We start from the raw sequence: 17,920 nt of genomic DNA, 5'->3' as shown, positions 1-17,920 counted from the left end.
TAGTAAAGTAGAAACTGAGATTCCAACTCAGGTCTTTTCACACTAAATACAGTGCTCTTTCCACAATATTATGTTGTTTATCTTCTCATGCATCCCTTTTAAAATATATTGAATAACCAAAGTTAACAATGTCTTTTCCATTGCTAGGCCTTAAATTAGCATTTCCTTTGATGTTATTAAATTTTGAAAAAGACTTTTTCACTTGACACTGAGTTTTTGTTTTTATTTTTGTTTTATTTTTCCAGAAATCTTCCCAATCATTACCTTTTCAGAGATGTGGGGGATCTCTATCTTTCTTGCAGGAGGTATGGAATCTTTGAACAGTCAAATTAAATGGAATCTTGTATAGCATTTTCTCTCCACAACCTACATTGCTGATGACAGTAGCAATTGATACAGTATTTCTGCAGAGTAGTTTGGCAAGAGGTATCAAAACTCTTAAAATCTGGTATATTCTGGGACTGAGCAGTTATTCTTCTGGACATTTATCTCAAGGAAATTATCAGAGATGTGTGTATGGGTTTATGTGCACGGACGTTCATCACAGCATTATTAACAGTAACAAAAAAATTGGAAACAAGATAAATGTCTGTGTCAGAGACTGTTTTTTTTCTTCTTCCATTGTCACATCTTTCTTCCTTAGCAATATCCCTGGTTTGTAGATGGGCACACTGCCACCCATTAAAGCATGACATATGTTGGCCCTCCCTCACAGCTAACTTGTGGCCATTGGAAGTGTTGTGTGTCAACACTAACTAAGAAGGCTCCGTTGTTTGGCCACTTCCCTTTGGCTTACTGGATTGTGGATGTAATGGTTAGATCTGAAACATTTTGGAACACATGGCAACACTCTAAGGATGGCAGAATAGGAAGAAGAAGCCTGGGTACTGTGAGAACGTCCGTGCATGCCTTGGGACTTAATTTGCATGAAAGAAAATAACCTCCAATTTAGTTTAAGCACTATATTTACATTTTCCTGTTAGAAATAACCAAACTTAATCTAATCAACACTATGTTCAATGGCAAAGGGAAGGTTTAAATTATGATATATACATAGGGTGTAATACCAAGGAACTATTAAAATGATACATAAGACTATTAACATGAAATAATTTTTGCAATGTAAGACTAAGACAAAAATAGGCTACATTCAAAAGCAGGGTGTGAACAATATTTGTAAATGTATTTTTTGTCATATATCATACATGTGTGTACATGTATATATAGATATGTTTTTCTGTGTACATGCATATCTTTTATCTCCTGTCTATAGAAAATAGTATATATAAATATACACAAATGTAATATAAAAATATAAATGATTATAATAATAATAAAATGTTGCCAGCTGTTATGTTTGAATAGTGGAATTACAGATTTTTTTAAATGTGAGGTTTTCTTGTGTTTTTCACATTGGGCATGTATTACACTGGTTATAAGAGAGGAATAGCTGTCAAAATGAAATAATCTTTTTCTGAAAACAAGGCAAGTTTAAGAGTGATTCACTAATTTTAAAGAAAAAGGCTATATATTATAACATAAATAAAAGAAATAGAAATTAAATATTGAGGAAGTCCTGTACTTTTATAGTGTACATTTAAAATATGTGCTGCTGTTGCATATCTTGTTATATTGATGCATGAATGGTTATGATTACTCTTTAAAACTGTATGCAAGCCAATTATTTAGTAGATGGGTGAATGTATATACTTTATAGCTCCTACTCGAATAGGATGTGAAGCACAGGGACATTCTAAAGATGACATCTAGCGGTTGCTGTGGTAACCTAATGGGCTACATTTTAGTAATCTTTTATGTCAATTTCTAGAGTTGGAGTTGGCGTATTCTTAGCTTTAACATACAGAAAGGTTATGTTAACCTTTGGTGGTTATTAACCCTTATAGACTGTGTTTGTGATTGCTATTCAGCTTTAAAGAGAGGAGTCAAGTTACAGTAGAGGTGTTGAAGAGCAGCTCTAAAATGATTAAAGGAATCTAAAACCTATCTTAGCATTTTCATGGCAATTAAAAAACCCTGTCATTCCAGGTAATAATAAAAACCCCTGATTGTTATAGAACACTTACAATGCAACAAGCACAATGCTTAGTGCTTTACAAACACCATCTCATTTACATTTGTTCCCTGACTTAAACCTTGGAAGCGTCCTACAAAGTGTTATGATCATTGTTATTTTATAAAAAAAACAAAACAAAACTGAGGCTTAGAGCATTTAGATGAGTTGTTCAAAGCCACATGGTTAGGATACAGTGGTGTCAGGATTCACACCCAAGTCATCTGCCCATAGGAATCACACCTAAGCCCTCTTCCCACACTCTTACTGCCTGCTCCATGCAGTGTCCAGGTGTTTGCCCATGTTACCTGGTCTGGGTCTATCATAAAGGTTCCCTTTAAGGGAGACACCATAGCAACGCTGGCTAATCTAGTCTAGCCGTAATCAGCTACAGTTACTAAACAACCACTTTGAGCGTGACACTGTTGCTATTTATAAAAGAGTATAAAAGCCCTCTGATGACATGAAAATATACAACCAGACTTACAAAACACTCTGCCATATTGTAATTTGATTTGGAAGTCTAGCTCTATAGTAAGGCAGAATGGCAGAAGTGGGGGAAAGCTAATTACAGTGTTGGAAGGCATGGAGTGGGAGAAGGCACTGTCCCCAAGAGCTGCCTTTTGAACAAGCTCTCAAGACTTGCTTCTCAAAGAGCAGCTACAGAGGTACATCAATGGCTTGTTGGAAGTACAGAATATCAGATCCTACCCTAGACCTGGATCTTAATCTGCATTTATACAGGATCCTCAGGTGATATGCAGCCACATTCATGTATGACAGGTACTGCTTTAAAGAATGCATAACATTGTGATAGCACACGCAGAAGGAACCACACTATAGGAGCAGGGAACAGTGTGAGCAAAGCACAGCAGTGGGAATAAAGAAAGCAGTTCCAGGGAAATCTTGTAACTAGTTGAGCTGTAGCATAAACAGTGGAGTGCAAGATATTGAGTAGTAGAAAGATAGGTAGGGCTGAATTCACAGAAGGTCTAAGAGCTCTATCTTGTTTTAGAGGTGGTGGGGATAATTAAACATTTTTGATCAGGGAATGATAATTTTTATTTAATAGCCTCTTTAATATATAAAGTAAGTTTTGTGATAAATTTAGAACTTAACTTTTGTGTGATAGGTAGTTCTTTCATATATTCCCTTTCATCTTCACTCTACTAAATTGTATTATTATTGTTGTTATTTAAAGTTTATTTGTTTTGACAAAGTGGAGGGGAGGGGCAGAGAGGGAGAGAGAGAGAATCCCAAGCAGCCTCTGCACTGTCAGTGCAGAGCCCGATGTGGGCTCGGAACCACTGAAACGTGAGGTTATGACCTGAGCCGAGACCAAGAGTCGGGGGCTCAACTGACTCAGGAGCCCTCAAATAAATGTATTATTCATAGGTGTTAAGTTTATGGATGTTATTAAAAGAGAATGGAGTGTGGTTTGCCATAAGAGACTCTTAAATACAGAGAAGAAACTGAAGGTTGCTGAGGGATGTTAGGTGGGGGGGATGGGCTACATGGGTGATGGCCATAAAGGAGGGCACTTGTTGGGATGAGCACTGGGTGTTATATGTAAGTGATGAATCACTAAATTCTACTCCTGAAACCATTATTACACTATATGTTAACTAAATTGCATTTAAAGAAAATTTAAAAATTAAAAAAACAATGAAAAAGAAAGTAATACAAAAGTATTGAGCAGCCCTCCTCCTCCAAAAAGAAAAAAAAAAAGAGTGGAGTAAATCTTGAGCTCAAGCAGGAACACTTGAGAATTCTGTAGCCATCACCCATTCACTGTGAAGGGTTGGATGGTTAAATTGACCTGGGAGATTTAAAAGTGTACGCCACGTTGTCCTTCAGGAGTAGATGGGGCACGTAGATGAAGTATTGTCCTTCTGTATTTTGCATTGGTCAGGCTCTCTGCTCTCAGTCTGAGAAGGAATCTCAAATCCCCTCCCCCAGGCTCCTTTGATGAGGTTTCTGGGCGAGACAGAAGCTATTTGAAGCTATTTTGTAAAGCTGTCAGCTGTCCGAATAAGGGAAATAGATAAAGCGGCCAGGAACAAGAGAAACAGATAAGAGGTGAATTCTCAGGAATGAGGGGGAGCCTTGTCTGCCTTGGATTAAAAGGAGAAGGGAAGAGGATTTTGGAAGGAGGGGCTGAGTCAACTGATGGAATCTTCAGCTGTAGGCTGACAGCAGTGTTATAGAGACAAAATGAGTCAACAAAGATGTCCAGTGGCTGGTTGAGAGACAAAGGACAAGGGACGGATAGGTGTGGCTGGACCCAAGACATTTCATATTGGGATAGCTGCATTTATCAGGGAGGGTTAGCTGGAGGGAAAAGGCCAAAGATAAATAAATCAAATTTTCTGCTCCTGCATGTTGGGCCCTGTTAACTAGGGCATTCTTTGTTCCCACCAGTTGGTGACTTAATCAGGTCCCTTAAGAAAGCTTAAAGGATCTTGGAAAGATTTGCATTGCTCCCACTTAGGGTTGGGTATAAGAGCTCATGATCTGACAACTCATCTGATACACTTGACATCTCCTGACATGTCTAATGACAAAGAATTGCAATGAAAAAAAAAAAAAGAAGAAGAAGAAAACCCACCCCATCTGGAAAAGGGAAAACCACACACAATGGCTATTGCCAATATAATCCTTCCTCATAGTGTCTTCAAATTATCTACTCCAATGAACTAGTCTACTAGGTCTCCGCAAAAGGCTCTGTGCCTGTCCTTCTGCACAGCTTGTTCACATCACTCCAGGTTTTATCTTTCTTTGGCAGTTCTGGCTGCCTGTGATTTTACCTGGAAACTCTGAGATCACTTCTTGTTTGCACTTGATAAAACTTTCTCCATGTCATTTGGCACTTGTGACCTTCTCTGAACTCTGGTGGTTTTATTTTTTTTAATGTTTAAGTATTTTCTTCTACAAAGCTGTGAGCTTTATTGTATCACCAATACTTGATCAAATATCTGTTGATAAAAGCCCTGAAAGTGCTCTGACTACTGGGAGCATGAGCGTCTGTGTAGAGCAGGAAATAGAGAGGTTCAGCTAAGAGGAAGAGAGATGAAGATAAAATAAGGCACAGATAAAAAGTTTATTCTCTGTCTTCATTCTTTTATTCTTCTCTTGCATTGCTACAATCTCTGGGTTGGGGGCAGATTTCCTCTCTAGAGGGTGACAAGAATATAAAGTATATCCTTGAGCCAATGACCGAAGTCAAGCACCAAAGTCAATTTCATTGGCTCATTTGGGGGTTCGAGGCATCCCTGAAACAGAAAGGGTAAGGTATTTTTCATTATGTATTACTGTCCTTCATACAGCTAGGCTAATAAAATCAGCAATTTAAAAACTAGTTTTAGGTAGTATTTTAAGATTGAATAGTTTTGATGATATCTTTATTAACATAATGATCCTACGGGAAACTTTTTTCTAAGGGAACATTGTATCATTTAAATCCTTGTTTTATGTTAAGGGGAGGGGAATTTGTGATTAGTTAGTATTGATACTCTATCACGGTTCCCTCTGATGTTTTCTAGGTTAAAGCACTTAAATAGTTGATAAAATATCATTTGTTTCTGTGCTATGTTTGTAGACATTATTTTGGCTGACTTCAGGGCTGAGTTATTTTCCCTGAAATCATTTCACAAAAAGGACCAGCAATTTGCTGATAAGTTTTCTTATAAATGACTGCAGAGTCAAGACATAGTAACACATTGATTACACAGTGGAGTAACAGGAATGAGATAATGGTACCTCTTATGTGATAACTTAAAACAATTTCTCTGCTTTGGGGGCTCATACTGCTAAAGATTAACTTTAGTTTTTTCAAGGTATAATTTTTAAAAAGAAAAAACACCCAGCTGTTAGGTTGATTTGTTTTCTTTCAAACAGTCTTCATAGCTTCAATTTCTGGAACTTAACTCCTTGAAGATAGCAACATTGCACTCGATAGTATTTTGCTCATTCATCTATAGGATGTTTGTTCAGTTGAGAAATGAAAATGGGTCTCAATATACTACATAGGGTGATTTGTTCTCAATGGCACAAAAACTGTTTCTGGGTCAGGAAAGTAATAGTTCAAGGTCCTGTGAAAGTTAATGCTTATGCCGATACATGGACACCATGGTCTAGTGAAATTTGCACATCAGGGATGTTACTATAGCTTCATTCCACCACCCCCCCCAACATATATCATTAATTTCACGTAATAAGAAAGAGGAAATATGCAAAGGCACAGACACTATTCTGAATTAAGGGACCAAATTTTCCCCCATGTTCATGATGAAAATTAGTTCATGTACAGTGTGCTTTAGTGTGTAAAGGAACACACTGGTGTTATGTGCTCAGCAAAACAGAAAATCTTCCTTGAAATAATTAGAATGCAAATACTACTTTCTAGATCTGGCTTCTTGGCATTTGGGGGGCGGGGGGTGGGGGNGGAGGGTATTATATCTGGTGCTTTTGTTTTAGAAACAAAAGTAAACTATAGGGAGTTTACCAGAATCCTACCATACCCCCTTTAAAACCAAACTGAGCAAGAGGGCCAAATTGCTGCTTTATCCACATTTTGGTCGTCCTGGGGTGGGGGTAGTCCTCTGCTCCCATTGTTTGTTTTGCTTTATGTTTGCCTCCAACAGAGATCAAAACTACATTTTATGGACTAACGGTTTGGCAATATGCTGGCAAATGGGAAAACGAGCAAGATAAACCAAATTTCTGCCACAATGCTTTTAATATTGAGACAGACTTTTATCTAACAGAGCCAACAGAATGGAACATGAGAGCACCAGCAGCTCAGGGCTGTAAACACAGCTTCCTGATGACATATCCCTAGGGGGACAGATCATACAGTTTCTATATTATGCGGCTTGTCACTCTACTGGCACAGAACTGATTTTTGCCTCAGAAAATGTCTCTTTCCTGAAACTCCAGCTGTCCTTCACTCATAAAGCAGTGTTTTAATAAGGTGGTTGTTTACTAGGAAAACAATGCTAATGTTAATAATGACTCACTAACTATCGCATATTCCTTATCATAGATGGTCTGCCTGCTGCCAAACAGCTGGAGGAAACGCAAGGGAAAATGCAATCAAGCACTTAAACATTATAGCTGGATGTTTCCAAACATAAGTATCCAGATGTTTAGCATTGTGGAGGTAATATATTTGATTGCTTGCCTTTTTCATATTTTATCCGGATCTTTTGATGCTCTGCGGATAAAGCCATGATTGTTCTTCATTTCCATTATACTGAGCAGTTTTGCTCATCATGAATGGCAACAAAAATGCTGAAGACTGGCAGAGGCCAAGCCTGGGGATTGCTGGGGATGAGGGAGAAGAGGAAGGAATGAGACTCAGACTGTGGTTAAATGGGTCCCTCTCCTGGCTAATGTGTATGGAAGCATGTGCCTTTTAAAAGGCATCTGCTGAATCCGTTTTCAAGCTTCAGTTAAGGGGCATCTAGAAATTAAGAAGTTGGATGGAGGACCGGATTCTCTTGTTTTCCTTGAGATCTGGAGGCTGAATAACGAGGCCCTTCTTCAGGATACCTACTGCCAAGAAAGAAAGGAAACCGTCTCTATGCCAGTAAGGATACTGGCTTCACAGGAATCTGGTCCAGCTGAACTGTAGTAGAGTCGTTCCCTCCCTCAGACTGATGCCTCATCAAGCAAAATTAAAAATCTTCAGTAAACAAGATGAAGTACTTTCTCTTTTTGGGATCTCAGAGTACCCAACCCAAATCAATTCATGCTTCTCACTGCAAACTTCTCTGACATCGGGTTATTGGTACTTATAATTAGAGTCATTGCCAAATGTTCCACTAAATTAAAATCCCTGCAAATTAATGATCTCATCAAAGGTGGCTCAGTTTCAGAACCAGATTCATGGATCCTGGCACTAAAATAGATGCAACCTTCTCCTAAGAGTGAAAGAAAAAAAGTAGTCATTTACTGACATGTCCCTGCAGGAAACAATAACATTACAGATCATGTAAGAGCCAAGAATAGCTGGGGCATATTAATAACTCAGTCTGTTCCCTGATTTTATTCAAGATGACTGGTTAAAGAACACTGCACTGATCATGACTCCGTGGCACGAGGAACAATGTCATCATTAACATGTGGACCGTTTCGCATTTAGAACATTTCACACATAAAGAGAACTCAACACAAGACTATTTATTGTGCTTTTGACAGATGGTTTAATGTTTCTTTAGCCTTCAGCCTATCAGGCCACCCATGGTTTTCTTCAGCCAAGGGCTTTTAAAAAATAATTGGTCTATAGCAATTTTCTAACAAGACTGACTGCAATATATTTCCCTAAATCTTTTCCCTACCCTTAACTATCCCTTACAGTGGTTCCTGGTTGACAAACCTCCCTGACTGACACTGATTCCTCACATATAAGTAATTACTGACATAAAAGGAGATGAAGGGGCTGAAATTTCATCACTAACAGTTTCTTTGCTACAGAAAAGCTATTTAGAAACGATTACTTTGGAAAACAGTGCTTCCCTGATTAGACATTGCCTGACTCTGGAGAAGCTGTTCCCCCCGAATCTTTCAATACAGGAAATGATAACCCCACTAGATGGATAACTGTGAGTGGCGAAAGATGCATAGAGGCATTGCTTTAAAAATGGAAGTAGAGAAGAGTAATTGTGTCTCTGTCTGAGGAATATGTAAATGTGTTTAGGAAGGGATAACAGAGGCTGCAGATTCCCTGCTCCTACCATCAAAGTGGAAATCACTCACACTGGAAAAGCAAGCAGGTGCACTCTTACAGTGCAAACCTCTGAAGGGATCTTAATGACGCCCTGCACTGGCCTGGCCACTGTTCAGTTTTCCAGGCCCTTCTGCCAGCTCTTTTAGGGGAACAACGTGACCCAAGGCCTGGAGACTCTACAGATTGGCCCAGAAGGATGGATGCTTGTTTGCACATTCTTCTCTATGTAACCTCCCCAGTAGGGTTCAGAAGAGGCAAGCTTAGGCCTGGAGCACAGAAAAGCGATTACACAGCAGAGAGGGTTTAGTGATCAGATGTATTTAGGAGGGCAAGTGTCTGCTGACTGCCTACACAGAGGGCTTGAGGGACGGGAAGTCTTAGCGCGGAACTTTGATTGGCTCTTTTCTCTAAGAAACAAAGATGTCTCATCGGAAGCTCAGATTTCTCTCTGACACTTAAGTGCTGGGCTTGACTGGAATCCTTGCTGCTTCTGTGGCTGCAGCTTGTGCCCCGGTTTTGCCCTGCAACTGTCAGTTTCCGCACCTGTGAGGAAGAGGCCCACGGTATCGACATCGGTGGTCTATGTCTTGCTTATCTCTCAGCTCGAGGTGCCATGCCAATTCTGTTTCATGAAGTTCAACAGCTCGCTGCTGCGGGTGCGCGAGGGCGACGGGCAGCTGACCGTCGGGGACGCGGGCCTGGACCGCGAGCGGCTGTGCGGCCAAGCGCCACAGTGCGTGCTGGCCTTCGACGTGGTCAGCTTCTCGCAGGAGCAATTCCGGCTGGTGCACGTGGAGGTGGAGGTGAGGGACATCAACGATCACGCGCCGCGCTTTCCCAGGGCCCAGATCCCCGTGGAGGTGTCCGAGGGCGCGGCTGTGGGCACGCGCATCCCCCTGGAGGTGCCGGTGGACGAGGACGTGGGCGCCAACGGGCTGCAGAGCGTGCGCCTGGCCGAGCCTCACAGCCCCTTCCGCGTGGAGCTGCAGACGCGCGCGGACGGCGCCCAGTGCGCGGACCTGGTGCTGCTGCAGGAGCTGGACCGCGAGAGCCAGGCCGCCTACAGCCTGGAGCTCGTGGCCCAGGACGGCGGCCGCCCGCCGCGCTCCGCCACGGCCGCCCTCAGCGTGCGAGTGCTGGACGCCAACGACCACAGCCCGGCCTTCCCGCAGGGCGCCGTGGCCGAGGTGGAGCTGGCCGAGGACGCGCCCGTGGGCTCCCTGCTGCTGGACCTGGACGCAGCCGACCCCGACGAGGGTCCCAACGGCGACGTGGTGTTCGCCTTCGGTGCGCGCACCCCGCCCGAGGCACGCCGCCTCTTCCGCCTGGACCCGCGCTCGGGGCGGCTCACCCTGGCGGGACCCGTGGACTACGAGCGCCAGGACACCTACGAGCTAGACGTGCGGGCTCAAGACCGCGGTCCCGGGCCCCGGGCCTCCACCTGCAAAGTCATCGTGCGCATCCGCGACGTCAATGACAACGCTCCGGACATCACTATCACCCCGCTGGCCGCCCCAGGCGCGCCTGCCGCCTCTCCCTTCGCCGCTGCCGCCGCCGCCGCCGCTCTCGGGGGTGCGGACGCGACCTCGCCGACCGGGCCTGGGACGCCAGAGGCCGGCGCCATCTCGCTGGTGCCAGAGGGGGCGGCGCGCGAGAGCCTGGTGGCGCTGGTCAGCACCTCGGACAGAGACTCGGGCGCCAACGGGCAGGTGCGCTGCGCCCTCTACGGGCACGAGCACTTCCGGCTGCAGCCGGCCTACGCGGGCAGCTACCTGGTGGTGACCGCTGCGTCCCTGGACCGCGAGCGCAGGGCTGCGGAGGACAGAGGCCCCCTCCCCCGACCCCATGCACCGTGCGGCCCTACACGGTGCGCTTGAGCGACAGGAACAACGTGCCACTCTTCACACGACTCGTCTACGACGTGTCAGTGCGGGAGAATAGCCCGCCTGGCACTTACTTGGGCCGCGAAGGCCAGGGCACCTACCGACTGCTGGAGGCCGAAGAGGGTCGCGCCCAAGACGCCGTGTCCACCTACATCTCTGTGGACCCCACCGCCGGGACGCCGAGCGCAGGACGGTGCTTTCGTCGCGAGTGACTGGCTGAGCTGCAGCTGCGGCTGGGAGCTCTCGACGGCGGCTCCATGCAGCCCTGGGGCCGGGCAGTGGTGTGGCTGCACGTGCAGGGCCAGAGCGACCACGCACCTCGGCCGGTCACCCAGCTGCCTCTGCTCCAGGGCGCGCCCCTGGGCTTCCTGGGGACCCACGTGCTGACGAAGGCCCAACACAGAGCGAATTTCCACACTCCTCTGTAGCTGCGGCGGCCCCAGGGCGCTAGCGCCACACCCGGTCACGAGTGAGTTGCCTTTGCGGCGCCTCTTGTCCCCACAGCCCCCCAGGGAGCCGTCGTCGTGGTACGGACCAAGGCACCGCAGCTTTGCCCCTAGTGCCCACGTATTCAGCGCCACCTGGCGGAGAAGTGGTGCTGGTGCAGCCGCCGTCGCCGCCGCTGCGGCCAAAGGAGGGAGGATAGGGACGCGCCTAGGGGCGCAGAGAGCAGGGCGGGAGTCTGGCTTCCGCGTTGTCTTGGCAGGTGTTTTGGCCAGCGGTTGTGGCCTTCTGCTGGTGGCCATTGCCATGGCGACTTGTTCCAGCCAAGGCGAGGCTAGGACGTGGAGGAAGAAGCTTTGTGGGCATAGCCCTAGTAGGTACCATGTGAGGAGTGGCCAGGCTGGTCCCAGTCGCAGAGCGTGGGGGGCTGACTCAGGGAGCTTTGAGCCGAGGTTCTTCGTGGAGACACTGGTCCTTTCCATTTGTACAGAGGCCCAAGGGGGCATAGCTGCAGAGGTTTCCCGATCCGGGGGACAGTGGGGTGTTCTTGTGCCCCTCCCTGCGGAAGAGGGGCTGGATTCTGTGGGCCCAGGGGAAGCACCCCAGCAGTCTCAGTGTCCTTGTGAACGTTTAGTCGATTTTCATGCCGAGACGTTAGGAAATTTCAGCGCCTGATCTGGTCTGGGACTTCAAAGGACCGATTTTTCCAGACTTGTTTATTTTTTATTTGAGAGGAAAATTTCTTCACAGATGAAGGCAGAAGGAGGCACGATGGTCATGTTTCATGGAGGCCACGTCTGTTCCTGCTGCTTTTTGCCCCTGGGAACTTCCTTGTGGTTCCAGTTGGAACATCTTCCTCCCTCAGGGTTTCAACGCTATCTTCCTGGAGCACCCCAGTCCAGGGCCATTGTGCCCTCTCTGTCAGCTTTGATATCTGAGCATGAAATATTAACTGCTGCTCTCACCCCTCTTTTCAAATAGCGTTCAGGCTCAGGTCCTTTCCATTCCCCATCCCTGTGTGGAGAGGATAAATCTGCTGCAAGTTTAAGGTAATTTCAGAATACGTTTCTCTCTGCCTAAGCAATGTGTTTGACGTGTTGTACATTTTCATGGATAACAGGGTGATTCTGTCCTTTTCATTCCCAGTACACATTCAAATCCAGATGGGTTTAGTGTGAAAGATAACGGAAGAGGAAACAGTGAATTGAATGACAGGAGTTCTGACATCAGTATAGAGCGGGCTTCCAGAAAGCATCTTTTCCAGTGATTGCAAAGTGAGAGGGTAAGTTCAAACCTGTAACTTTGAAGCTCTTCCTTACAAAGCCCTGATAGTTCTGGATGCCTGAATGAATTAAAAAACAAATAAACAACAACAACAACAACAACAACAAAACCCCAACATAAACAACTGGTCCGGACTTGCATTCACAGAGAGGAGTATGTTGACTGCTGCTGAACAGAGCTAACAGGTTTTTTTGTTGTTGTTGTTGAACACTTCTTATTTAGCTGGTTCTATGTAGTTTAAATGCTTTACACTTACTGACTTATTTATTCCCCATAATAAATCCAGTGAGGTAGGGAACCGAGGGCAGAGTTTAAATAACTTGCCCCAGTGTTGGAGTTAAGATCATGCTCCAGTAATTCCAGCTATAGATTTCTTCCACTTAATCATCCTGTTAAGTGACCTCTATTAATGCAAAAGATGAAAACACAAAGAAATCAGACTATTTTGGCTAGTAATACTGAAATAATTTTGTACCACAGCACTAAGGAGATTTCAGAAGTGGATAACATATGAATAGGTAAAATTTTCATAGGCCAGGATGCCATTTGCTGGGAACATTTTGTTTGGCCGTTTGTTTAGAGAATCTTGCACCCACACAGCATCGTGTTATTCAGTCTAGCTCCTGTAATGTTTGGGAATTTTGTTTTAGGTCAGCATCTCTGTACTGGTGTCTAGTTCTATGGGGAAAGTTGATTGTGGACTTTGTGTTAGTTTCCATGGAAGTGAGCACTGGATTTTTAGTCCTTCAAAGCAGATATCTTACTCTCAAAGATGAGTCCTAATGGTATTGCCTACAGATTCATATATTTCTTCACATTATGGATATTATTGACCAATCTATGTTTGGTTCCTTCAACATTTTTTTTTTTTTAAGCAAGATGACTTCTAGAAGCATCTGCATCCTGGTCCCCTTCTGAATATTCTCTAGTTTGTATGTATCTTTCCTAAAATGAGACCCTTAAGAGTTGGATACAGAACTCTAGAACCAGCCTCTCTCCTGAGCTCCAAGCTAACATTTCCAGTTGCTTATTCAGTGTCTCTATTTGGGTATCTTTTTTTTTTAAATGTTTTATTTATTTCTAGGAGAGAGAGAGAGAGAGACAACATGAGCACGGAAGGGTCAGAGAGAGGGAGTGACAGACTCTGAAACAGGCTCCAGGCTCTGAGCTGGCAGTCAGCACAGAGCTCGACGCGGGGCTTGAACCCACGAACTGTGAGATCATGACCTAAGTGAAAGTCGGACGCTTAACCGACTAAGCCACCCAGGCGCCCCATCTATTTGGGTATCTGATAGAAACACTACATGTTCAAAACTGAACCCTTGATTTCTATTCTACAAATTTGTTCTTTCTTTAATGTGTGTCGCTCAGTAAGTGACAGCTCTAGTCACTTAGTTGCTTGCCCTGGCCAAAGTCCCTGTGTCATCCTTGATTTGTGTCATCCTTCCACTCGATTTCCAGTCCATCAGCACATCTGGTTAGATTTACTTTGAAAATATATCCCCAATCTGTGCTCTGCTCTCTCCCTTCTTTGCTGCTATAGTCCCCAGGCCCTGTCTTCTCCTGCCTGGATAGATCCCAGCTGGGCTGGGCTTCCATACTTGTCCTCTTGCAGTCTCTTTTCCAAATCAGATCACATAATTCAACTCCCCAAAGATTTCTCACTTAACATGAAATCCAAAAATCCTTATCATGGCATCCCAATTACTACCGCTGTGTAGCAAAATGTAGAACTCAAAATGTAGCAGTTTAAACAACTATTTTATTATGCTCATGGATTCAATGGGTCATTTTGGACATCTGAAGGCTTAGCCACATGTCTGGCATGTGGCTTAGGATTATTCAAAGTCCACGATTGCTCTCTTGGGGGTGGGAAAGGGGGCTACATGTGCGCTTTACATGTGGTTCGATTTTCTGACAGCATGGAAACCTTAGGAAAGCATGACTGTTCCACAAAATAAGATAGAAGTCACATCCTCTTTTATAACTCAGTCTCAGAAATGACATAGTTGTTTATGTTCTACTGGACCAAGGAGTCTTAAACCCACCTAGATTCAAAGGGAGGGGGAAAAGACCCCACTTCTACACTGAAAAATTATTAAAGAATTTTAAGGCCATGTTTGTGAAGAAGCCACACGTGGCCCATAAAGTCCTGTATTATCTGACCCCTGGTTGCTTCTCACAAATGATGTCTTATTACTCTTCCCTTTGATAATTTGCGTCATTATATTAGCTCTCTTGATTCTTGAACAAACCAAATCAAATGTATTTCATCTCAGACCTCAGAGTCTTGCTTGGTATGCTCTTTCTCAAGATATCCATACTGTTTGCATCCTGCCTTCATTTATGCCTTTGTTCAAATGTCTGTTTTCTCAGAGATTTTCCATACCTCAAGCTGTCTGCCCCAGCTGTCACTCTCCACCCTACTTTATTTTCCTTCCTGTTATTTATCACTGTCTGACATTACTTTATGTATTTGTTTATTATTTGTTCTGTATTCCATGTTGAGCCATCAAGCATCAAATATGTACTTAGGGGTGCCTGAGTGGCTCAGTCGGCTGAGCATCTGACTTTGGCTCAGGTCATGATCTCACTGTTCGTGAGTTCGAGCCCCACGTCGGACTGTGTGCTGACAGCTCGGAGCCTGGAGCCTGCTTTGGGATTCTGTGTCTCCCTCTCTCTCTGCCCCTCCCCTGCTCACACTCTGTCTCTGTCTCTCAAAAATGAATAAACGTTAAAAAATTTAAAAAGAACATGTTCTTAAAAAATGAATGAATGAATGAAAGGTGTAGTCTAACTAGCTTATCCGTTGCAACTGTATGACTATTTCTCATGATCATATTACATTTTAGATTAGGGTAAAACTGTGCTGGTGTTTTTTAGATGTTCTATTGTGCTGCTTTACTTTCTAGAAGATTTAAGTGTCATCTCAAAGCTTGAAGATTTTACAGTAAGTTTATCTTTTCAGCTCATTTAATGTTAAATTGTCCTTTTCAAGCAAAGACCAAGTTCCTGGAACTCCTAGTGTTTATTCTCTGTTTAGAGAATTACCAGCTTATTCTTTCCATAACATAGTTTCCTCCTCATAATAGTAGGCAGGCGCTCTGAATCCCTTTGAAGCTCCAGGTGCCGCTGCAAACAACAAGGCGACTGAAGCAATGCATTCAATACAGGAGGGTGAGGTCACTTGGTAATAAAAACCACATTTCCTCTTACTTACATTCAACAGCAACGTTTTATTTACTTATTTATTAAACATTTACACTACACTTATTATGTACCAAGAAGTATGCTAGGTGCTCCATAAATATTAACTCACTTAATCCTCATAATAATGCTATTAAGCAGGTACCATCACTTCACTTCATTTCACCATCACATCACTTCACATAGGGAGAAACTGAGGCGTAGAGTTCTTAGAGTATTTTGCTCAGGACCACCCAGCTGTAGAGGCAGAGCTAGGTTTTCCATTCTATGAATCTGGCTCCAGAGTTCACGCTTTTAATGTTCTGCTGTAGTGTCTTTTTGGTGGTTTTTTAAACATTTATTTTATGGGTCTTCTAAAGATTTAGGACTGATTTACATTCCTGAGGATGTTTCTGTCTTTGACTTTAAATGAGACACTCTGATTTATGGCTTTGTTTAAACTCCAGCTCTCTGCTGCATTTTCTTGTAAAACTTTTAGTGGGATTATTGAAAGGATGACACATGGGTGATGGCAAGATAATTGAATTAGATGTTGATAGCTTGAGGTAAGACATGTAGTGAAATTATTTTTATTAATTTTTCATCTCATTCTTAATAGTTAACACAGAGAATAGATTAATATATATATACTGATATTCTTCAGAAATTAACTTTATTTATTTGTTTATTTATTTATTTATTTTCTGCCAAGTTTTTATACAAATTTCTGTTAGTTAACATACAGTGTAATATTAGTTTCATGTGTAGTATTTAGTGATTCATCATTTACATACAACACCTTATCAAAAATGCCCTCCTTTTTTTTTTTTAATGTTTATTTATTTTTCAGAGATAGAGAGAGTGAGCTGGGGAGGGGTTAAAAGGGTGGAGGGGAGAGAGGATCCAAAGCAGCAGAGAGCCCCATGTGAGGATAGAACTCACAAGCTGTGAGATCAAGACCTGAGTTGAAGCTGGATGTTTATCCAATGAGCCACTGAGGGGCCCCACAAGTGCCCTCCTCAACACCCATCACCTATTTAACCCATCCCAGCCCCTACGTCCTCCAGCAAGCCTCAGTTTGTTCTCTATAATTAAGAGTGTGCTGTATGATTTGCCTCTCTTTCTTTTATTCTTCCTATGTTCATTTGTTTTGTTCCTTAAATTCTACATATGGGTGAAATAAAATGATATTTGTCTTCCTCTGATGTATTTTGCTTAGCATAATACACTCTAGCTCTATCCATGACATTGCAAATGGTTAGATTTCTTTCTTTTTGATGGATGAGTAATATTCCATTATATATATATATATGTGTGTATATATATGTATACATATGTATATATATACCACATCTTTATCCAGTCATTGGTAGATGGATATTTGGGCTCTTTCCAAAATTTGGGCTATTGTTGACAGTGCTGCTATAAACATTGGGTGCATGTATCCCTTCAAATCAGTATTTTTGTATCCTTTGGGTAAATACCTAATAGTACAATTGCTGAATCATAGGGTGGTTCTATTTTTAACTTTTTGAGGAACCTCCATACTGTTTTCCAGAGTGGCTATACCAGTTTGGATTCTCACCAACAGTGCAAGAGGGTTCCCCTTTCTCCACACCCTCACCAACACCTGTTGAGAAACTTCATTTTAGATTGTAATTTTTACCATTCCTCCCACCAAAGCTATATCAGAGATTCTAGGAAATTATTTAATTTAGCTGCTTGAATTTTATTTCCATTTCATTTTATCAGTGCACCAGCAGGTGGAGGTACAAGTCATTGGCAGAAAATGCAAAGGAAGAAAAAAAAATGGCTAAAAAACTAGTCCCTGAACAGCTGAATGTTGTTTGCATTTTTAAGTCTATTGCCAAATAGCATCCTGACTTTTTGAATATTTTACAAGATTCCATTTTATTTCCAAGTTTCCTCAGATCACTCAGAATGAAAAACATTTAAGGATCCTGAAAGATTAATCGAGGAATCTCAAAGCAGCAGGACTTTCATCACATCGTGAAAATAGCCACAGGATTGCACTTTCTTCAAGTATCCTTTACCCTCACATTCCCCAGCTGAGAAATAGGAATTTCCAGCCAGTATACTCAGCACTCAAAGGATGTTGTTTTCAAGTCTGTGAATCCCAAAGTGAAGGGCTGCCAAGTGTATGTGACAGAGTTCAAAACTGCAGGCCAGCAGTGTCGCCTCCTCCTATTCTCAGACAGAATGATGAACTAAATCACCCTTCAGTGGATGGATCACCTTCACATACTTCAGAAATAGCCACTTCCTTCTGAGATGCTGCAGCCCATATAGACAGTTATATTT

At 43.2% G+C, this 17,920-nt stretch overlaps 1 pseudogene; it reads left to right on the top strand.

Moving 5' to 3' along the window:
- Positions 1-9,430: 9,430 nt before the first annotated feature.
- On the top strand, positions 9,431-10,896 carry LOC144224890 (protocadherin-8 pseudogene; annotated as a pseudogene).
- Positions 10,897-17,920: the final 7,024 nt, after the last annotated feature.

Source organism: Crocuta crocuta, unplaced genomic scaffold, assembly GCF_008692635.1.
Source record: "Crocuta crocuta isolate KB4526 unplaced genomic scaffold, BGI_CrCroc_1.0 scaffold643, whole genome shotgun sequence".
NCBI classification, from domain to species: Eukaryota; Metazoa; Chordata; class Mammalia; order Carnivora; family Hyaenidae; genus Crocuta; species Crocuta crocuta.
The sequence above is the reverse complement of the archived record's forward strand: the minus strand, read 5'-3'. Positions and strand labels throughout refer to the sequence as shown.